A 24946-nucleotide genomic window follows, 5' to 3' on the forward strand; every position below is an offset into this window, starting at 1 on the left:
TCGGTTCCCCTGGCACAGGCACAGCCCAACACTGACCTTCCACCCTCTGGTAACACCAGCACAGCACCCACCCAGCGGGCCCATACCTCCGTACCCAGGACACGTCAATCAGCGGTGTGTCCACCACTACAGGGAACCCAGGGTAACCCACCACCCCAACAACAACAGGGACCTGGGGGCAGTGGTAGTGGGCACACGGTCCAGGGGACGGAGGCGCAGGAACACAGGGGAACTGGGAGGGCTGCTGTGCGACAGGGGGCGGACAGTCCAAGGGAACCCACTCTCCACGAGGCCCTCTCCTCCATCATGGGAGCATGCCACCACTCCCAGGAGACGATGGCTACGGTCCTAGCCAAGTTTCAGGAGACCCAGCGCCTGCAGGACGAACAGTATTTGAGGTTCAGGGAGGAGCTCAGAACCATCAGCTCCGCCCTGGGCACCATCGTAGGGGTGCTGAAGGACATACAAAAGACCATGAGGGACACCGTGGCGCTCCAAGGGGCCCCTGACACTAGCATGGACGATGAACTGCCCACCACCTCCGCCGGCGCTAGTGGACAGGACGCCCCGCCACAGGACCACCACACCAGCACCCCACCCCCTGCAGACGGACAACCACCCTGCAAGCGGTCCCTGAGATCCAGGAACAGGACAGAGCAAGATGGCAAGACCCCTGCCAGGAAATGAGACCACCCTGATTGTCCTCCCACTGTCTCACTTTGTTACCCTGTCCAGATTGGAACTGCCCCAGCTCCACTTCCTATGCCCATATGGGCAGTGCGCCTGTGTGACTAATAGACTGGACTCTGCCATGGACATTCCTCCACCATCACCCATCACCATTTTGCCACCCCCTCCAATAATTAGCACCTCAATAAACACCCTTGAACCACAAAACAATCTGGAGTCAGTCTGTGATTTTGAAAATGTGTATTAGCAATGACAGTGACAAAATGCGTTTTCAAATGTAATGCCAACATACCTATGTCACACATCACAAGTCCATGAAGGATGCAAGCAGATGACACACGTTGGTAACCACACCTGTGAAACCGTAATGGAAATGTACAACTCAGTTACCATATACTGGTTGAAATCGACAGACAGGATAGAGGTAGAAGTGTGAAAGTGAATGTAATAGTAAAAAAATTGTTCTCACCTGTGTGTCACTGGAAATATTGCTGTATGACTGACTCCCTGTTGTCTATGTCTTCTTCCTCAGCTTCCTCCTCATCACTGTCCACAGGCTCCACAGGCTCCACAGCTGCCACAACACCGTCATCTGGACCATCCTCCTGCAGAAAAGGCACCTGGCGTCGCAAAGCAAGATTGTGAAGCATCGAGCAGTTGATGATGATCTGACACACCTTCCTTGGTGAGTAGAATAGAGAACGACCTGTCATATGGAGGCACCTGAACCTGGCCTTCAGGAGACCGAAGGTGCGTTCGATCACCCTCCTAGTCCGCCCATGGGCCTCATTGTAGCGTTCCTCTGCCCTGGTCCTGGGATTCCTCACTGGGGTCAATAGCCATGACAGGTTGGGGTAACCAGAGTCCCTAATAGCCACACACGGTGCCTCTGGATTTGACCCATCACATACGGGATGCTGCTATTCCGCAGAATGTAGGCGTCATGCACTGAGCCAGGGAACATAGCATTTACCTGCGAGATGTACTGGTCTGCCAAACATACCATCTGTACATTCATGGAATGATAACTCTTCCGGTTCCTGTACACCTGTTCACTCCTGCGGGGGGGACCAGAGCTACATGTGTGCCATCAATAGCACCTATGATGTTGGGGATATGTCCCAGGGCATAGAAGTCACCTTTCACTGTAGCCAAATCCTCCACCTGAGGGAAAACGATGTAGCTCCTTACTTGTTTCAGCAGGGCAGACAACACTCTGGACAACACGTTGGAAAACATAGGCTGGGACATCTCTGATGCCATGGCCACAGTTGTTTGAAATGAGCCACTTGCAAGGAAATGGAGCACTGATAGCAGCTGCACTTCAGGGGGTATTCCTGTGGGATGGCGGATTGGTGAGATCAGGTCTGGCTCCAACTGGGTACACAGTTCCTGGATTGTGGCACGGTCAAACCTGTAGGTGATGATCAAATGTCGCTCCTCCATTGTTAACAGGTCCACCAGCGGTCGGTACACCGGAGGATTCCGCAATCTCCTCAAATGTCCCAGCTGACGGTGCCTAAGAAGGACAACAGCGACCGCAGAGTCAACAAATTCTCAGGTATGTACCCACAGCTACACAGAACACAACACCAAATACTAAACTCCTCCTGTATGTGTGTTGAGTGTAGGCCTAGGTATGTGTGACGCAGTAGTAAATGAAGTCATGTGGGCCCCTGAAATGGCGGCTGCCTGACCTCTAAACTGGGACAATGGGATGTGAGGTAACTGCGCTGGCGTTGTACACCGTCGCGGTAGGCGTTCGTAGACCGCGGCGCAATGCTGCATTGGTTATCATTGGACCCTATGGGTCCCAGGAGCCAATGATGAATTGCACCGGCGGTGATGATACGCACCGTCGCTGACGTCACCGCCGCGGACGTCACCGCCATTTTCTATCTGTTCAATCACTCGATACCTGATCTTCGACAGGAGAGGACCTACACTGCAAGTGCTGCTGTGACCTCGGTCTGGAAGAGACGATTGCTGCTGCGTCTGGGGAAAGGGCCCCTGCCTTCACTGCTCAGGAGTTGGAGAAGCTCGTGGACGGGGTCCTCCCAATGTACACGCTACTCTACGGTCCTCCAGACCAACAGGTAAGTACACAGGGAGCACGTTGTATGGGCTATGCTAGGTGGAGAGGGCTGGATGTCAGTAGGAAGGGGGCAGAGTTCTGCGACCATTAAGGACTGTGAATGCATGTGCCACCTGGCAAGGGTAGGGATGGGGGCCAGTCACTTCAACGGTGCAGTTGGTAATGACTTCTCTTCTTCCCCTGTACATGTCATGTAGGTCAGCGCCTACCAGAAGAAGGACATTTGGCGTGCCATCGCCAAGGACGTCCGGACCCTGGGGGTCCACCAGAGATGGGGCACCCACTGCCATAAAAGATGGGAGGACATTCGCTGCTGGAGCAAGAAGACGGCGGAGGCTCAGCTGGGGATGGCCTCCCAACGTGGGAGGTGTCCCCGTCGCACCATGACCCCCCTGATGTTCCAGATCCTGGCGGTGGCCTACCCTGAGTTGGATGGGCACTTGAGGGCATCACAGCAGACACAAGGGGGTGAGTACACTCTCATTCTGCTGACTTAGCGCGCAGTGGAGGGGTCTGGGTGGGGGAGGAGGGCTGTGGGTTTCCCTAGGCCAGGGCGAGTTCCGTAGGCTAGGCCCCTTCGTAAGGCGTGGCCCCCCACCCCACCTCTGTAGAGTGCCAAGTACAGGTATACATGCCCCTGTGTCATCTATGTGGACAGATGACACTTATAGCCATGTAGGCCATATCCCAGAAATTGCATCTGTAGAGGCCAAGAGCACGGCGTAGTGCAGGGGGCTGCTGTGTCTGTATTGTCCGCCAATTGTAGCGGTAAGCCATGCACTCAACCTGTCTTTCTTCTGTTTCCCCACCCCTTTTTGTGCTCTCCCTGTTCTTCTGTGCATCAGCATCATCAGGCGGAGGTACAGTGGCACCGGAGCACGAGGGAGCTACATCCCATATGGCCATGGAGGGCCAAACCACGGACTCCGAATACACCAATGGGACGGAGGGCTAGGGAAGCTTCACGTCGGTCACCAGATCAGCAACCAGCGACACGGACTCGTCCTCCGATGGGAGCTCACTTGTGGTGGTGGCACCATCTGTGCCCCCCACTTCTACAGGTACAGCCGCCACCCCCCCTACCAGCACCGCCCTCCCAGCAGCCCCTCAGCCTTCGCTCCGTGCCCGCTCACCCAGGAGGGTGGGCATCACCTTCGCCCCAGGCACCTCAGGCCCTGCCCCAGTCACCCCTGCTGCCCTCAGTGAGGAGGCCATTGACCTCCTCAGGTCACTCACTGTTGGGCAGTCTACCATTGTGAATGCCATCCAGGGTGTAGTAAGGGAGTTGCAACACAGTAATGCATTCCTGGAGGGCATTCATTCTGGTCAGGCTGCCCTTCATCGAACCCTGCAATCTCTGGCCTCAGCACTGATGGCAGCCATTGTCCCTGTGTCTAGCCTCCCCCCTCCAACTTCCTCCACCCAGCCTATCCCAAGCACACCATCAGACCAGCATGCACACACCTCAACACCCAAAAGTGGCTCTGGCAAACATAGGCGCCACACATCCCACAGGCACTTACACAAGCATCACCCACATACAGACACAGCAACATCCACTGCCTCCACTGTGTACACTCTCACCTGCATGCACTACATCTACAGGAACTAGGACTCGCACCAGAACACCCAGCACCACACCCCGCTCACCTGCACTCACCACCCCCACTACCATTTACACGTCCCCTGTGTCCACTCCCAGTGTGTCTGTGATGCCCCCTCCCAAAGTACACAAACGCGGGCACCCACACATCCAACATCCATCCACCTCACGACAGCCTCCAGTACATGCACCTGCACCTAAATCACCTAAAGTTACACCTCCTACAACCACCTCCTCTTCCTCCACTCCCAGGCCCCCTCCAGCTACCCATCCCAGTGTTCGTCAGAGACTCTTCCTGAGCATCGTTGACCTCTTTCCCACCCCCCCCTCCAATTCATAGGTCCCGTAGTAGCACCTCAGCCAAAAAAAGTCCGGTACCAGTGGTGCGTGTTAAAGGTCTGTGGAGTGCACCGGCCACCAGGGCAGCCAGTGTGACATGGAGCCAAAGCACTGCCAGCCCACCCCCTGTGAAGCACCTTAAGTTGGAAAGTGCCCGACGGGAGAGGGTGAAGACTCCTGCCGGCAAAACAGCTCACAAGGGTCCCGGGGGGAGTGCTGAGTCAGCTGTGACTCCTCCCAAGGTGGTGAAGGGGCAGAAGAGGTCTCCAAGGTCTGGTAAGAGCAGCACGGCAGAGAAGGCCGCCATCCTCCCCACCGGCCGGGACGCCACCGGCAGCAGTATCGTCACTGGTCCAGAGACCACCAGCAGAGTCAGTGCCCTGGAGGGCAGCAGTATCGTCACTGGTCCGGAGACCACCGCCAGAGTCAGTGCCCTGGAGGGCAGCAGTATCGTCAATGGTCCGGAGACCACCGCCAGCGTCAGTGCCCTGGAGGGCCCCGGCAGCCACAGCCCCGCTGGGCACTGAGGGACCGTCATGCCACACACCGCTGCACAGGACAGAGACAGCTAAGTCAAGCACCACTGAACAGGGCAAAGACCGCCATGGTGAAGACCGCTGAACAGGGCAAAGACCGCCATGGCACTGCACCGCTGAACAGGTCAGAGACAATCAAAACAGAAAAACAATGACAGGTAGGGACAAATTCAATCCTAAGTTGTAAGAACAGTCCTTAATTCTGTTACTTATGGATTTATTTCTTTACATATTTATTTAAAAAAAAATTAATGTAGCAAAAAGGATCTATGGTAAACAAATATGATTTAGTAAACATCACATAAATAAGTATACATACAATATTACTCACAATGCACGCACAATCGACCACATACAAGATTTAAGATTTGACAATAAAAACCATCCTAAGATGGTGCCCTACGCATTACAATAGTGGTCACTATAGTGTAATTCCACATGTGATCCACTGCTCTTTGCTCAGGTACTAGGCTTTTCGTACACTTAACTATCAACGTATTGTGTTTTTCTTTCACACAAACGTGATATCGTGTGTTTCAAGTGTTTGCAATCTAGTCCATTATTTGACAAGCCCAATAACCTTGCACTACAGGGAAGTCAATGCGTTTCGGCCTACTGATTTAGGGCCTCATCAGGACTGGAGAAGGGCAAAAAGTGGTTCTAGAAAAACAATCAAAAAACAAACACTTACAAAAATGCATTCATACATGTGAGAAATAAATCAATAGAAAGGTGTATGTTACATGCCACCAGAATATTCTATATTACAAAAAACTTTTTTTTTTAAATATATCAGCTTAATTTAGAAATATTTTCCAGTTTACGACCACCCGTAAAGTGATTTTGTATCATATACTCTATTTTTTGTTGTTGCTCAGAAACAAAAAACAAACAAAGAACCTGCCTTTACCTTAGTTGTAGGAACAACGGAGGAAACAAATCCTGTATGTCATTCTCGAAGAATTGAAAACGCTGGCCCAGGTTGCTTGTGTTTGTTACCTCAAAACCATACAGTGCAGCTCGTATCGGCACCTTAGTAGGGGAACAACACGAAGGTCAGAGCTCTCCCCGACCTTATTACCCCTACGGCACTCGAAGTGATGGCAAAACCCCAAATCACCCGTGTGTAATTACCGTTTTATTAAATCTGCCGCGTCCTACTATTGCTGACACTGCAGCGCGACTCATTCAAGACGCGTCTTCCGTATCCGAGTTGTTGCTAAGCGGCGTCATGCACAGAGGGCGTGCTGGCGTCTTAAATAACAAGCCCTACCGGCTTTAAAAACAAGTGGCATAGTGGGTCATATATCTAACCACCGGCCCGTGTCGGTAGCATCGCGGCCATCTTCAAGCCAGTTAGACAGTCCTTACTCCGCAATTTTATAAGTGTCTATTTCATCCTGCAGTTTACCAAACTAGTATCAACCTTAATGTCGGTGTAAATATTTAAACAACAAATACACTAGAAATGTTGTTGGAGCATAGATGTTGTACCCACTTCAAGAATTTGGAAATATTTGACTGTGTGTTTAGAACTACAATATATCATGCTTAATAATTTTCAAAGTATTAGATAAAATGGATGATTCTTGAAATGATATATATATATTTGTACCATCTAACCAACAAGCATATATATTGGTGATTGTTTGTCTCTCTTCGATAAAGATTTATAATATGACCTATAGTTGGAAGGTGATGCTCCCAAAGATTGCCTGTGATAGAAAATATGGGTAAAGAAGGGACACTAAAGATGGCCGAAACGATAACATCAGGAGGCCATTTGTCCAAGTAGTGAGTCTGTAATTGTAACAGACGAGCAAGGTAGAAGCAAGTTGATCTATGCTCCAACAACATTTCTAGTGTATTTGTTGTTTAAATATTTACACCGACATTAAGGTTGATACTAGTTGGGTAAACTGCAGGATGAAATAGACACTTATAAAATTGCGGAGTAAGGACTGTCTAACTGGCTTGAAGATGGCCGCGATGCTACCGACACGGGCCGGTGGTTAGATATATGATCCACTATGCCACTTGTTTTTAAAGCCGGTAGGGCTTGTTATTTAAGACGCCAGCACGCTCTCTGTGCATGACGCCGCTTAGCAACAACTCGGATACGGAAGACGCGTCTTGAATGAGTCGCGCTGCAGTGTCAGCAATAGTAGGACGCGGCGGATTTAATAAAACGGTAATTACAAACGGGTGATTTGGGGTTTTGCCATCACTTCGAGTGCCGTAGGGGTAATAAGGTCATGGAGAGCTCTGACCTTCGTGTTGTTCCCCTACTAAGGTGCCGATACGAGCTGCACTGTATGGTTTTGAGGTAACAAACACAAGCAACCTGGGCCAGCATTTTCAATTCTTCGAGAATGACATACAGGATTTGTTTCCTCCGTTGTTCCTACAACTAAGGTAAAGACAGGTTCTTTGTTTGTTTTTTGTTTCTGAGCAACAACAAAAAATAGAGTATATGATACAAAATCACTTTACGGGTGGTCGTAAACTGGAAAATATTTCTAAATTAAGCTAATATATTTAAAAAAAAAAGTTTTTTGTAATATAGAATATTCTGGTGGCATGTAACATGCACCTTTCTATTGATTTATTTCTCACATGTATGAATGCATTTTTGTAAGTGTTTGTTTTTTTATTGTTTTTCTAGAACCACTTTTTGCCCTTCTCCAGTCCTGATGAGGCCCTAAATCAGTAGGCCGAAACGCGTTGACTTCCCTGGAGTGCAAGGTTATTGGGCTTGTCAAATAATGGACTAGATTGCAAAGACTTGAAACACACAATATCACGTTTGTGTGAAAGAAAAACACAATACATTGATAGTTAAGTGTACGAAAAGCCTAGTACCTGAGCAAAGAGCAGTGGATCACATGTGGAATTACACTATAGTGACCACTATTGTAATGCGTAGGGCACCATCTTAGGATGGTTTTTATTGTCAAATCTTAAATCTTATATGTGGTCGATTGTGCGTGCATTGTGAGTAATATTGTATGTATACTTATTTATGTGATGTTTACTAAATCATATTTGTTTACCATAGATCCTTTTTGCTACATTAAATTTTTTTGAAATAAATATGTAAAGAAATAAATCCATAAGTAACAGAATTAAGGACTGTTCTTACAACTTAGGATTGAATTTGTCCCTACCTGTCATTATTTTTCTGTTTTGATTGTGTATTTACCCTAGGCAGGTTAGGGTTATAGGGTTTCCCCTGGTTTTACGCAGAACAGGTCAGAGACAGCAAAGGCAAGCACCGCTGAACAGGGCAAAGACCGCCATGGTGAAGACCGCTGAACAGGGCAAAGACTGCCATGGCACTGCACCGCTGAACAGGTCAGAGAGAGCAAAGGCAAGCACCGCTGCACAGGGCAAAGACCGCCATGGCAATGCACCGCTGAACAGGTCAGAGACAGAAAAGGCAAGCACCGCTGAACAGGGCAGAGACTGCCATGGTGAAGACCGCTGAACAGGGCAAAGACCGCCAAATCAAGCATCATTAGTCCATGTGCAGCTGGGACAGTGACGGAACTGGGACCGTCACGGGGAGCGTGATGCACTCTGGGCACCAGTCCCCCTCCAGAACCAGTGGAGACCTGCATCCACTCCGTTTGTCCTGCACAGGATGAAGCACTCTGGGCACCAGTCACCCTCCTGAACCAGTGGAGACTGTGATCCACTTGAGAGACTGTGGCTTTCACTCCCCAGGATAAAGCAGTGGGCAAACCACCCACTGAAAAGACTTGTGAGACTGTGGCTTTGCACTCCCCAGGATGGTACAGTGGGCAACCCACCCACTGTAGAGACTTGAGAGACTGTGGCTTTGCACTCCCCAGGATAAAGCAGTGGGCAAACCACCCACTGAAAAGACTTGTGAGACTGTGGCTTTGCACTCCCCAGGATACATCAATGGGCATGGAGCCCCGTCGTGGATCTGGCGTGGTGCAGTCATCCGGCTGAGGTGCCCCCCCCCATTCCCTTCCCCCTGAGGTGCCTGTTGTATTTCTATCTGATGCCCCTGCAGTGCTCTCTCCGTTTGTGGACAGGTATCTAGTGTGGGCCTCGCCCATGCATTGTGGACCCAGTGGTCCACGGACATTGATATGTGCATACATGCAGTACTAATCGTGACGTATGATTTTTATAATGTTGATATATATCTGTATATCATTGGTTACTATATTTTGATACATTACAAAGTTTTAACTGATTTCCTTTTGTCTTTGCATTCATCCGGGGGGGTTGTGGGTTGTTACTGTGCTGTTTGGAAATGCATTGGTGTGTGTGTTGTAGTGGGTGAGGGTCGGGTTGGGGGTGGGATTGTTGCATGTGTGTGTCCGTGACTTTTGCCTCCCCCTCCCCTATGTTGTAGGTGAAGTACTCACCGTTGTCTTCGGCGCCTACGTTGCTGGTGTTCATAGAGGAGCAGAAAGACAAGAGCAGGGAGAATTTGTAGTTCCGGCTCCATGGTGGCCTCCTTCCTCCTGGAGTGTTTAGAGGTGAGCATTTTCCCTTTGAAATGGCTGTTTCCGTCTTGTTTTTATTCACGGTGAATCCGCCCCGGAAAAGGTGGTGGATTGGCGGGTTGTGATACTGTGGGCAGTACATTGTCTTCCGCCTGTCTGTTGGCGGTGACCGCCGCGCTGCTTGTCTGTACCGCCGTGGCAGTCGGAGTGTTAAAGTGGCTGTCTATGTTGGCGGTTTCCGCCACGGTCATAATTCCCTTTTTTTCAAGAGGTAACTGAATCGCATGCAACAAATCCTTAATCTTTTCGCCATTTTTCACTGGTGAACCAGAAGAGGTCATGAAGCCCCTTTGTGACCAAAACTGGCCAAAATCATGTACAATTCCAAAGCTGTATCTGCTGTCAGTATAGATAGTGACTTTCAAGTTTTCAGCTGCGTGGCAGTCCTTGGTAAGGGCAATTAATTCAGCCACTTGAGCAGAGTACACTCTTTCGAGCCAGGAAGCTTCTAAAATACCAGTGATTGTACACACAGCATATCCGGCTCTCGGTACTCCTACTGAGTCTCTCAAGCATGAACCATCAACAAAAATAATGTAATCATTTTCTTCCAATTGGGTATCTTTGATGTCAGGTCTTGGTTTGGTGCATAGTTCTCTTACCTCAAGACAATCATGTTCTACTTCCTCTGTATTGTTAAAGTCTGCATTTTCAATAGGAAGTAAAGTTTCTGGGTTCAATACAGTAGATCTCTTGAGGGAAACATTCGGAGACCCCAGTATAATGGTCTCACACTTTGTAAGGTGGGCATTTGTCATGTGCTGCGTCTTGGTTCGGGTTAACAGAATTTCAACTGAATGTGGAACCATTACTGTTAAGGGATGTCCCATCACTATGCCTTCACACTGTGTGAGGCTTTGACCAACTGCTGCAACTGCACGCAAACAACCCGGTAAGGCTGCTGCAACTGGATCCAAAGTAGCTGAAAAATATGCTACCGGCCAGTTTGCACCTCCATGGACCTGTATCAAGACAGACAAAGAACAAGCATCACGTTCAGGACAAAACAGTAGAAAAGGCTTTGTGTAATCAGGTATACCTAAAGCACATGCTTTCCCTCGATTCCATCAATGCCTTCATCTCTTTCTCGGACATAGCTATGGTACCTGGGTCGTCCTGAACCTCCTTAACTGTCAATTTCACCAAAGGTTTAGAGATAATCAAGAAGTTGGGAATTCACTCGCGACAGTAGCCCACCATTCCCAAAAACATTCTGACATCTCTCTTGGTTGTCGGGGATTCATCTGCAGTACGGCTGTCACTCTTTCTTTAGATATTTTTCTTGACCCTTTCTCAATCAGGTGGCCTAAGTACTTCACCTCTCCCTGACAGTATTGTAGCTTCTTTGGGGACACTGTATGCCCATTCTTTCCCAAATGGTTCAAAAAGGCAATTGTGTCATACCTGCAGTTGTCTTTTGTTCTGGACGCAATTAACAAATCATCAATATACTGCACTAGAGTCGAACTGAAAGGCAGTTCTAACGACGCCAAATCCATTTTAAATATCTGATTGAAGATGGAAGGTGACTCAGAAAACCCTTGAGGAATTCTGCACCAACTGTACACCTTATCCAGGAATTTGAAACTGAAGAGGAATTGGCTGTCCTCATGAAGAGGCACCGAAAAGAACAACTGTGAACCACTCTGCATCACACAGAACCTGAAACATGATCACAGCTGGATTTGGCACTATGGGGAAGCATTTTACCACAATCTCATTTATTTTCCTCAAATCTTGCACAGTTTGAACCTTCCCACAAGGCTTTTTCAAACCCACTATTGGTGAGTTACACTGGCTACTCAGTACTTCTTTCAAAACCCCTTGCTTCACAAAGTCTGCAATTATCTGCGCTACCTGAATGATGACATCTTGTGCCATGTGGTACTGCTATACCTAGGGAAACACTGCATTCGGCTTTACCTGTTCTTTAACCGGTTCTACTCCTTTTATAAGTCCCACTCCTTTTCCTGTCATGTCCCACACTTTCTCTGTCACTGTTCCCTGCATCTCAGGTGGTAAGTCAGTCACTGTAAGCATTGGGAATAAGGTTATCAAAGGGTATTCCTCATTTGCAATCTCCGTCTCTAACTCTAAAAACTGGCTATTGTCCCCTTCGTCATCACTGTTTGTCTGCACTTCAATCCCTTCATTTGAACAGGTAATCGAACATCTTGTTTTGCACAATAAGGGCCTGATTACAACTTTGGAGGAGGAGTTAATCCATCCCAAATGTGACAAACCAGCCGTATTACGAGTTCCATAGGATATAATGGACTCGTAATACGGCTGGTGGTATATCCGTCACTTTACCGTCACTTTTGGGACGGATTAACACCTCCTCCAAAGTTGTAATCAGGCCCTAAGTCTCTTCCCAGTAGGGATACAGGACTCGAATCACAGACTACAAATTTGTGTAATCCCTGGAAATTGCCAATCTCAATTTGGACCGGATCTGTAATCGGATTTGTCAGGAACTGATTTGCTACTCCTACCACTCTTATGGTACGCCCTGAAAGTGGCAATTTCGGAACCTCTGCACTTCTGACTGTAGAGCGTGTAGCTCCTGTGTCAACTAGGAATTAAACCTTATGACACATTACCTTTCCCTCTACATAGGGTCCTCTCTGATCTACTTCTAGGGACGCTGCAAGCCTGCACTCTTCAATGTCTGAGCAACCATCAGACCTTTCATCATTTATTCTATTCTCACCACGCAATGGGAACTGTTGTACTGTGTTATTCTGACTCATCATTTGGCCTGTGACCTGCTGAGGAAGCATCACCTGTTGCTGTCCCATTGGAGCCAATGGCATTTGCATTTGCTGTCTAGGTACCATGGGAATCTGCTGCTGTGCCTGCTGCATTTGTGCTGGTTGAACACGCAGCATTTGCATTTGCATTTGCATTTGCTGCACGGGCTGTAACCCCTGCATCTGAACCATGTTATTCTGGAAGTTTTGATTTTGGTCCCCTAATCTTTGGACCCCTCACATTTTGAAATGTACTGACATCATTGCTTTGTTGAACAACACCATCCTGCACCACCATTGGGCATTCCCGCTTCCAATGCCCCACGCCCCGCACGCGTGACATTGTGACACCTTTTTCATCCCCTGCATGTCGTTTTGAACCACAACAGTATTCAGGTCTGGACCACGGTTCACAAAACCTCGACCTCTCGGTTGTGCCTGAAACATGCCATTCCCTTGCAGTTGCTTTTATCCCACCTGCTGTATTCCGTTCCCCTGCATCCATGCTTGCGCTGCCTTAATCTGCATCACCATCACCTTCTCTTTCAACTTTCTCTGCTTCAACTCAATCTCGTCACTACAGTATTTCGCATACTGCAACACCTCATCAATCGGCTTTGCTTGCCAACAGATCAAATGATTCTTAATCATCTGACTAATCTCTGGTCTCAGCTCTTCAACAAACCTGAACACAAGATGATTCATGTCTTTCGGCTCAATGACCTCAGTGCCATTGTAATGTTTAATTGCTTTCAACAATCTCTCATAGTAGGCATGGATTGATTCTTTGGCCTCCTGTGAGGTTCGATCGATCTTCTGCCAATCAGTCACTTTTGGCGACACTTTCTGCTTCAAAAACTCAATCACTTTATGATAATACTTCATCACCTCCTCAGATGGTTCCTGTGTCGGCCAATCCACACCTCTCTTGCATTCAAGCCATAAGTGAGGTGGAACTATAATCTCAAACAGGGTATTCAAGTCCTCCCAGAGACATTTCGCAAGCTTCACAAACCTGTCCGTCCGTTGGTACCGTTCTATTGGCTTCTCCCTTAACCTGGGATAATCATTTGTGAATGACAAGATGTCTCCCCTAGACCACTGTACATGGACTAGCACTCCTCCGGCTGTTTCTCTCATTGGTAACATTTTTATTGTCCCCGTGTCCGGTGCGGCTTTAGCCTGCTTTGGTTCCGGACCATCTCCCTTTTCTTTATCTCTTTTCTTTGCCCATCTGCCTTCCCATTTCTCTAAGGCTCCCCAAATTTGCGCAATTTGCAGTATTTCTTTAAGATGCGCTTTCATTCCGGTAGACCTCATGTGATCAAAATCTTTAGAATCGAAGTCTAATCTGTAGCTTCTTTTCAAATGTTTAGTATTCTCAATATCTATGCCGTATTTGTCTGCCAGGTTTGCCAACCTCTGATGCACCTTGCCCACTTCTTTAGTGATTTTGGGGCACAGATACCTAAATTCTGCTTCTGTGTATGACTCTAATCTGTTCACCCCCATTGTTCCTTCCACTAGTTCCAGAGCTTCTACACCCAGTCTTACAAAATTTAAGTATTCATCCCTCTCTGATCTCTCTGCGGTTGCTGCGGTAGTCTGTGAAGCGTTGAGCTTTTCTAACCACTCATTCAACTGTTGCGCGGAAAAGCCTTGCAACTAAATATTTCCTGACTGCTTCAATGGTGTCTGTGTCGTATTTGTACTCATTATCTGTGGGGTTAGCACACCTAATCCTGCTTGCCTCACTGTCTCCAAAGAAGCCCCAATCGGACTAAGGTCCAACAAAGACCTGAGTCCTTCTGCTGTCTGTTCTCTTGGTGTCATTACTTGGGGAGTCCCTGTGAACCCTCCTCTTATTGCCTCTTGGGTCATTACTCCCTGATCACACACGCCAGGCTTACCCTGCGCATACAGTGGTACTGGTGGACCGACAGTAATTGGTAATGATATAGCAGCTGGTGACTGTCCAGGTCCCAAACCCTGTGGAGCATTAACTCCCATAGCTCGATTCATCATGGGTGCTGTAGTTACTGACTGCGGTCCTGCAACTGCATTGAAACTCGGAACCAGCTGTTGCTGGGGAGGCAATTGCAGAGTTGGCTCAATCTGCACTAGCTTTGATCTCGTGTATATTGGATCAGGCGGCACCATCAGACTCGTAGTTGTTTCTAGTACTGGGACATCTGGATAAATCCTTTGAATCTGTGGTGGCTGCAACTGTATCTGTGTCTCTGGCACAGTGGTTAGACTGACATAATTCTGTATCAAAACTGTATCACTTGTCTGCACTGTACATGAGAAGCCCTTACTCTGGGTCGGTTCTTAAGAGCTCACACTAGTGCTCTGTGCATTATCATTTATGGCATACGGTGGCGGGCGATCATGTAACAACTGATTGAGAAATTCTTCATCATCTGAATCATCTTCGTCTACCCAAGACCTCTGAGTCTCTTTTGACTTGCTAGAGCCCTTGTCTGTCTTACATGTGGCTTTCTTTCCCTGTGTCTCATCTTCCTGGGTTATTGCCCGAAACAATTTAAGTCTGTCAACTATTCCTCTTCTCCACATCCTGCTCTCATTGTCACATCTACCCTCCGCTAAAGTATTTTCTGCCCTTTTCATTCTTTTTTCAAATTTTTGCTGTCCTTGTCGTATGGCCATTAAATCCAAGACTTCTAATGTCTCATACTGAGCTGGTCTCGGAGGCGGTTTTTGTACACTTAACATCCACCTTAAGTTCTCTAAAATTCTTGTATTGAACGTTCCATGCTCTGGAAACGCTAAACATCCCTCCTTCTCCGTTAATTTGCGCCACTGCTTCATCCAAAGACATGGCGCGACTCCCTTTTCCTCCATTACAATATAAGCTGGAGTACCCTCAGGCGGTGTAGGCTCCCATTCACTCGCCATAATATATGTATCTCCCTTCAAAGCACTCTTTAGCACCTTGAAAAACTTCATTTTTAAATCTTTTATTTTGTTTACAATGTAATCAGAAAGTGACTTTAATTCCCAGAACACTCTTCACCCACCTTTCTCAACCAATTGCCTCTCACGGACGGCTACCAATCCGTGCGCGACCCCTCTCAGCAACTGACCAATCCCAGCGCGGCACCACTGACGTCACATTCACACACACTGCAGCTGACAAAGTCTTGCGGCTTGTCCTCCTCACACAAAACTAATGCAATATATTGCGAGCACCTTTAACAACAATAACTCATATTTGCAGGTTTACTGCAGGAAGGGTAACACAGTCGCTTCAGAACTTTACAGAGATTTCACTTGAAACCTCAGCCGCTACTCTCTCCTTCTCAGCTCCCGCACTCGCAAGCAGAATTCGACCCGCAAATCCTACTCTCGACTTGTCAATGGTTCGTTCTAGTGCACATTAGAACTTGCAAAATCTCCATCGAAGGTTTCACTCACACAATTTGACTCAAACCTGACTTGTCAACCACGCCCGACTGACCTATTAAACCGCACAAGTTACAACATAAACCCAAGTGTCTCCTACACTTGTCAATATACTTCGGAGTCTTAGACCACGACGGGTCCGTACATCACCAACAACCACGTGGATAATTTTTTGAGCACAAAGCGCCACACTCACATGAAGTTCGCCGACTTCCCTACTCTCATACTTCGGAGTACGTCCACTCCTACTAAAACAACATTACCTGGCCTAAATCCACACTAAGGTCTAATGATTTAGTAGCAAAACTTTAGCATATAGGTTTTCAATATTAATGCAAAATCACATTTTAATAAAACATTTCATAATTATTAGTCAGTTTCATTAGTCCCCGTGTATATTGGTGGCCACTCAAGCGCACGTTTTAGCAAAACATATTAATATATTTTCTATGTGGCATTATTACATATTAGTTCACAATCATTTCATGTTAATATTGATTATATAGGCTACGCTCTCTCAGTGTGATGGTGAGATGTGGTGTGTGAGGCTGTAATCTTATGTAGGGTGTTGAAGAGAGTGAGGAACAAAAGAAGTGTATTAAAACTGCCTAGAGGGGTACCAATATAGCACTTTAATGATGAGGCTCCCTTTGCAGGATTAAAAACGTAAAAAGCCACTAAAAAACACTCATGGTGCCCAGGTGGCCTATATAATTGATAAATATAGGGTCAACATGTTTTGTACTCCATGGGCCAGCCAGATCTAAAGCGTTTCTTCAGGACTGAAGTGCCCTACCCTTCATACAAATGGGATATGTAATGATTAGTACGCCCTAACAGAACCAAACATACCTATCTATTAGACAGTCCAACCTACCTAAAAGGAAGAAATAAACATAAGGGTAGGTTATATCACATTCTGAAATTTGAAGATGCCATAGGTGCAGGTGTGACTCACACTAGATGCAAAGAGCTGCTGAACTTGATTAATGATCTCAACAGGTGTTGGACTTTTCACAGGTCAGTGATTGGCATGCTGTGTCAGCTGTAAGCGCCCAAGACATTAGAAATATGGGCACATGAGAAGGCAATGGCTGTCCATTAGGACAAATAAAATGAGAAAGCAGTAAAGCAGTGAGGGCAAGGGGGGTATTCATTGGGGCACAACTGTAAGAGACAATGGATGCTTCCATTACTCACCCATTTGAGATGGAGCCCGTGACAGATTGGGTAAAAAGTTCTTCTGATATCAGGGAGGAATCTTGGGATTCCAAGGTACCTGACTTCTGCAACAGCGATACTAGGTCTCTGGTGGATGGTATCGGGGTGTATACGATATCAGAGGATTCCCTTGATCTGGGAGATACATTTTTTTCACTTACCAATGGCTCTGACTCCTCCAGTTCTAGCCCTAGTGATTTAGGTGATCTGTGTTTGTCTGACTCAGAGGATAGCTCTGATGCCACAGTCAGGCAAGTCAAATGACAAAAGAAATCAAAGAATCAATGCCAAACTTGTTTGATTGAAGAAGAGAATAGGTCCCAGTTGGCCCCAGCACTAAATTGAGATAATTCTGCAACTAAACAGGTATATTCAGAACCCTACGATCAGCAGCCGGAATTGCCCCGCTGGAAAGAAAGCAGCCAGCCTCTGCAGAAGGACAGGAGAGCCCAAGCTGAGGCTTATTTATAGATCTATAAAACAACATCAGGAAGAGCCTTGCATTGATAGCTGCAGGGTCTGGTTTGCCATGAAAAGGCTACAAGATTGGTGAGAGGATATCCTCAGGGGAAGAACATAATGGATTATTCGAAACTTGTTTGGGAGCACCCAAGGGTCAGGCTGAAGCTCATGTGTCTCAGATTTCTGACATACTATGGAAATTTGAGGAATTTGAGAATCAACTAATCAACTAAGACAAAACTCCCTGAGTTTCCTGGGCCTTGCAGAAGGTGTGAAAGGCAATAATAATAGGGCTTTTATGTTGAGCCTCCTCAAAGGGGCCTTCCCTGAATATGGAACTGGAGCTTGGAGCTCCCAAACAAATGCATCACTTTCCGCTAGAGTTACGTGCCATTTGAAGAGGAATCACAGATTAGTTGACATGTGGCATAAGATCAAAGCACTGGATCCTATCTATACCTTTTTTTTGCCCCCCCATAGGGAACACACCCATTTAAATTACTTTCTTATATCCCTTAGTTAGCTCCAAGGCTCTCAAATTGAAAAATTCCCCTGGGTCATGTTCTGATCGTAGCCCACTTGTGATTGAGATGCTGCTTGTCAGCCAAGGTAGAATTGCATAGAATTGGTCTTTTGAGAGAGGTTTGCTCACTGATGAGGAAGATGTTATTATACATATGAACAGCTAGATTTTGGAATTCTTGGAATGTAATAGAGGGAGCGCTTCAATTGGCACAGTGTCTGATGCTTTTAAGGCTGGTATAAGGGAAAAAAGTGTAAAACTGAATCATCAGAACAGACAGTATCAACTTATGAGAGAGCTGTACATGAATTTGCGGAGGCCGAGGCTCAACTCATTGTGGCTGTTTCAGTAGCTGCAGATCTTGACAGAGCTCAACATAAGCTTGCATTAGCTACAGCTGCTATTAATGACATTTTGGCAAAAAGAGCAGCAGAAAATTATCTGTCATGGAGGCAGGAGTATTATGAATACAGTGAGTGAGTTGGGTACTTCCCTGCAGTGTGCACTAGAGAATAAGTGGCCCAAGGAGAGATTGACAAAATCAGGGTTAACTGGGGTGATTCCATTGCTGATCCAAAGGGGATCTGGGCGGTGTTTCAAGTGTATTATGAGGGGCTCTATTGAGCTGAGTGGGTGCAAGTGGATGAAAGCATACCACATTATTTGCATTCAATCTTAGTAGGCAGGATAAGTTACGTAGATCGTGATTTTTTAGACGCCCCAGTTACTGTAGAGGAAATCCAGGCAGCCCTTAAAGATCTGCTGTCTGGAAAGCTGTTGAAGTTAACAAGATCCTGTTAGAATTTTATAAAGTTTCTATACCCTTTTAAGTCCTGATTTGTTTGAGACATTTTTGCAGGTATAAAAGGGGCAACAGGCACTGCACTCTTCGCACTTGGCTAATATAGTGATGTTTTAGAAAAGGGGAAAGCCCCCGCAAGACCCCGGGTCTTATAGACTAATCACATTAATTAACAGTGACACTAAGTTATGCTCTAAAGTTCTGGCCGCAAGGCTAAGTCAGATTATAGGCAAGGTTGTCTCTCCTGGACAGCACAGCTTTATATGAGGGAGGTAGACCACGGACCATACGTGCTGAGCTACTGCACTCTTTGATACAGCCTCTGATGACCCAATGGCTCTCACCCTTTTAGATGCAGAAAAAGCTTTTGACAGGATATCCTGGAGTTTCTTATGGATGGTTATGAGCTGGTATGGAATTAGGACTAGCTACATTAAGACTGTTCAAGCTGTTTTTCGTAACACTACTGCCAGGCTTCAGGTTATGGAGGGCAGTCTGCCAAATACAAATAGGTAGAGTGGTCTTCCCTACCTTTTTGCCTCTGTTTCCCAGGTTGTTGTGTGCTGGACTCTGTTTTTGCTGTTGTTGTTACTCTAGGCACTTTACCACTGCTATGCAGTGCTAAAGTGCAAGTGCTCCTGTATAAAATGTGTTTGGGGTCTCTGAGCTCACAATTTAAAAATACATCTTTTAGTAAAGTTGTTTTTAATATTGTGTGTTTGAAAATGCCACTTTTAGAAAGTGGGCATTTTCTTGCTTAAACAATTCTGTGACTCTGCCGGTTTGTGGATTCCCTGTCTGGGTCAGTTTGAAAGTTGGGCTTTTTGCACCTCTCTCTAAACAGTGACACAAAGGGGTGTATCCTGCATATCCTGATGAGCCATCTGTGCCAGGAGGGATGGGAGGAGTGGTCACTTACACCTGAAAGGGCTGAGCCTGCCCTCACACAATGCAGTCTCCAACCCTCTGGTGTGCGTCTGGGTCCTGGCCTGGGCAAGGCAGGATTTCACAAACAAGAGAGACTTTCCTTTTGAAGTAAGCCTGCTTCAACGGCCAAAATGGGTATAAGAAGGGCACCCAAAACCACACACTTTAGATCACTTCTGGACTCAAGAGGAACTCTGCCTGGAGAAGAGCTGAAGAGCTGAGGAGAAGTGCTGCCCTGCCTGTGCTTTGTGGAGCTATCCTGCAATTGCTGCTTCTGCCTTGCAGGGAACAAAGACTGTACTTTGTTGTGCATTCCTGCTTGTGCAGAAATCTCCAAGGCCTTGTCCTGAGCTTGCCTCCTGTTGTTGAAGTCTCAGGGACATCAAAGACTTCTCCTGTCAGCACCTGGACTCTCTGCTGAGACTCCTGCCCTGCCAAGTGGTGCACTATCCAGTTCCTGGGGCCTTGGAAGGTGAAGCTGGCAGACCAAGACTGAAAATCCACGCACAGACCGCCGTGTGGGGAAAATTTTGATGCACCTTCCGAGATGCCACTGGCTTTTCGGCAGAAATCGACGTTTCACCTGCATCGCGGCTGGAAGATCGGTGCACGCAGCTAGAGAAATGACGCGCAACACCCGCTGACGGAGGCTGATAAGGTAGCAACCCACATAGCGCGGTTTCGCTAATACCGTGCAGCAGAATTTTTGACTCAAAACTAGCTGGGCGCAGAAAAATGATGCAACGCCAGCCCGTACACGAGGATTTGCCAGGATCGATGCATCGCTCTCCTGCAGAGAGGAAAAACGATGCACGCCGACCCAACTGGAGAAGGAGGTACGAAGCACGGTTGCGCTTGCGAGTGAGAAATCGACTCATCGCTAACCTTTTTCGACGCACACTCACCTGTGCATGTTATTTTGATGCTACCCAGATACTTTTCAATGCTAACAGTGTTTTTACTGGTTACTAAAGGATTTAAGACTATTTTGCTTTTAAAATTAATAACTTGACCTGTGTATGTTGGATTTTTGTTGTTTTGATCTTGTTTTGTTTAGATAAATATTCTCTATTTTTTAAACCTCTGTTGTGTCATTTTGTAGTGTTTTCACTAAGTTACTGTGTGTGTTGGTACAAATTCTTTACACCTAGACTCTTAAGTTAAGCCTGCCTGCTCGTGCCAAGCTACCGAGGGGGTGAGCGGGAGTTAGCTGAGGGTGGTTCTCCTTTACCCTGACTAGAGTGAGGGTCCTTGCTTGGACAGGGGGTAACCTGACTGCCAACCAAAGACCCCATTTCTAACAGAGAGGCACAAGAATGGCATGTCCCTGCTCCCCCTTGTTTTTTCCTTAATATATAGCCCCTGGGATTCGGAAACTTGAGTCCAACTTATTAATTACACCTATACAAGTTCATGGTTGGAACACCCAGGTTCTCACTTACACTGATGACATTGCCGTAGTGACACCTGATACTGGGGTTCACTGAAGGAGATAGAAAAAAGAGGCTTAATTTTTTTGGAACTTTTCTGACTATTCTTTGAACCCGAATGAACCTCAACTGGTGGTTCATAGATGGATACAACTAACTGATACATGTATTGTTGAGAAGGTCTTGCATGTAGCGGTTAAAATAGTAGCAGATGTGGATAGGATAGTGGAATCCAATCTGGCCCTGGTCACTCAGCAAGCAAACATGGAACTATGGAAATGGATAATCTGCCTTCATCAATTGTTTGCCACAGTAATGTGGTAAACATGTTATTTTTACCTAATGGTTTGTATCTTTTCAGTTTGAGAATTGCTGGTTTAAAATAACGAATGACATGGTTTGGAGATTAACATGGTCATATGCAAAAACCAAAAGGGCTCTTAAATATATGACACTCCCTAGCAAAAGAAGGAGATGGGCTATTCCAAGTTTTAAAATTTATCAGTGGGATGCTGCGTTGCAATGCATGATTTTACCTATTGGTGGACATGTGGAAGATCACTGGGTTTGAGGAAATATTCTACCTATACATGACCTGTTACTTGGGGAAGAGGCCAGAAATTGATTTTTAAGGTTTGCGGAACCTAGTTATTACAAGAAGGTCGAATTCAAGATCCTTCACACCATGTTTAACATGTGGGCAATTCTAGGTTAAAAAGTAGTGCTGGGTAGATTTAGGGCCTGGTTTTGCAGATAGGATTACTCCATCATAAATGTTACGACTATCCGACAGCCGTATTCCGATTCCACAATATCCTATGTACATCATAATACAGCTGACAGAGTATCCATCACCTTTGTGACAGAGTAACCTGTCAGCCAAACTCTAAATCAGTCCCTAGTTTTTATACCCTATTACAGAGTATTCCAGCTCTTCCTGGAATTTTTCAGGACTCTTATGTGTTTGGTTGGGAGGGCCGGGGTTTAAGAGATTAGGGGATTTTGATAGAGGATCTTAATTTGAGGAATTAAAGGCTGATTTAGGAATCAATCATAAGGAACTTTTGAAATATATATGATCCATGATTTTCTTTTAAAAAAAGGAGGGGGCCCAAGGGTCCAAAGCTGCTTTGATGGAGCTGATAGGGAGCAGCATGGGTTGCACAATTAGCCAAATGTATGGTGCTTTGAGCTCTTTTCTACAGGATGATCTTGAGAAGCACATGGATACATGACAGAAGAAGCTGGACTCTTCAGACTGTTGTTTTTATGAATCCCTTGAGCTTGGTCGAACCTTGCTGTGCTCAGCTGGCATGCAAGCACAACACTATGGCCCTCATTACAACCCTGGCGGTCAAAGACCGCCAGGGCTGTTCTGGAGTTTGTACCGCCAACAGGCTGGCGGTACAAACTCGGGCATTACGACCCGCGGTCGCACCGCCGGGACTGGTGGTTTCCCGCCACTTTTGTCCCAGCGGTTATAATCCCCCAGGGCAGCGTTGCTTGCAGCGCTGCCCAGGGGATTAAGAGTCCCGCACCCGGCAGCCTTTTCATGGCGGTATGAACCGCCATGAAAAGGCTGGCGGAAAGGGGAGTCACGGGGCCCCTGGGGGCCCCTGCACAACCTATGCCACTGGCATGGGCAGTGCTGGGGCCCCCTGCCACGGCCCCATGGAGCTTTTCACTGTCTGCATAGCAGACAGTGAAAAGCGTGATGGGTGCAACTGCACTCGTCGCACCCCCGCAACACCGCTGGGTGCATTTGGAGCTGGCTCCCGTGTTGCGGCCGACATCCCCGCTGGGCTGGTGGGCGGAAACCAGGTTTCCGCCCACCGGCCCAACGGGGATCTCCGAATGGCCTCCGCGGCCGCCCAACGGATACAACTTGGCGGGCGTCAATGTTGTAATGAGGGCCTGTAAAACAATCTTCAACCCCTATCATATACTGGTAAAAATTGCCAAGGGCGGGGGGCTCTGTTCACATCTCCTGCCCTCAATGTCAAAGTCAGGAGGTTGAAATGATCCTCGTGTTTAGTGCATGTCTTGCATTATCAGCACTTAAGAGTGAGATTACAAAGTTCATGGAAACCAGCCTAAAGCTTGATGTTACATTGACCTCTTAGTTAATGTTTTTGAGTGTGCATAATGAGGTGGCCAGTTTTTGGTCTTTGTAGCCATGGCTGTGGTTCACATCTGTATAGTGGACTGGCTCGATTCACAACCCCAATATTTCATCAATAGATTGCATGATTGCTCTCAATGTAAATTTTGTAAAGCGCCTTGAATGTGTGTCAAGGTAGAAAAGCCTGGAAGAAAGGAAACAAATTTGGGCACCTTTCCAGGACTGGGTCAGTCCCCAGCAGTCTGATCAGTTGGATTAAAGGGGCAGCTTACAACTTGGAGGTTTCATGTAAGGTTTTCTGAAATGTTGGAGAACATCCCCTCCTGCTGTCTTAATCTTTCAGTTTGGCATTACCTACTCAGGAATAGCAATCCTGCATTCTGGAAGCACGCCCTGCACTCTATTGCCTGGATGTGCACTTTTTTCAACCTTGGCTGAATTTGAGAAATGTCAGGGGTACATTTTGCAATTTAAGCTGTAAACTACACTTTCCCCTCTCTTTGAATACCAATGGTTTAATATGGGATTTTGAGATTCGAACATACTAGAATGAGGTTTAATCCATATTTTGCACTTTATTCTCTGAATGGAACTGTATCAGGTTTCATAAATTTTGAGTAACATATTGAATAATTTGAATCCACCTAATATTATTTTGAGCCATTTTATAGCTATGGTATCTGTTATCGCAATGATATTGAAGCACGCCCTGCACTTTACCACTTGAATTTGAATACTTCTCAATTTATATTAGTTGAATTTGAGCAACGTTACGGGCAGGGTTTGCATTTTAGGCTGTGACTTGCACTTTCATTTTTCTTTGAATTTCAACGCTAATAATGAATTTTGATATACGGATGTCTTGGGTTGATGTTTAATGCATGTTTTGCACTTTATTCTTCGTATGGCACTTTATTTGGTTTTTATGAATTATGACTAATGTACCTAATATTATGAATGTATTTCTTATTATGCTGAGTTGCTTTACAGTTACTGTCTCTGTCATCGCAACGGTATGTTTTTTTCTCTGTAATTCTTCTCTTGTGCTTTATTGGAAAAACTAGCAGTAAAAATAGATTGAAAAGATTTTTTTTAAAGTGCTGTTTTTTGCAGTTTTCTCATGGAAAATTTCAGGATGATCTGTGAAAAGGGGGCAGGCACAAAGGACTAGTCCACAAATGCAAAGTCTCCACACATTTTCTATAGCCTTTTTTGGATAGTGATATAAAAAAAAATGCAGAATTACACCAAACTTAGTAAGAAGCTACATCTTGGAAAACAGAGCTTGCATTATGTTTTTTGTTGTAAATATGTTCAGTAGTTTTTGAGAAATTTGGGTAAAATAATATCTGTATTTCTGAATGGTTGGGTTCAAAGGACGCTCGCAAAAGTCCCACATGCTAAACCATTTTACAATGAGCGAGTGTTTTATGTGTAGTTGTGAGGGTGTGTGAAAAGGTGTGTGAGTTGCTG

Source organism: Pleurodeles waltl, chromosome 3_1 (assembly GCF_031143425.1).
Source record: "Pleurodeles waltl isolate 20211129_DDA chromosome 3_1, aPleWal1.hap1.20221129, whole genome shotgun sequence".
NCBI lineage: Eukaryota > Metazoa > Chordata > Amphibia > Caudata > Salamandridae > Pleurodeles > Pleurodeles waltl.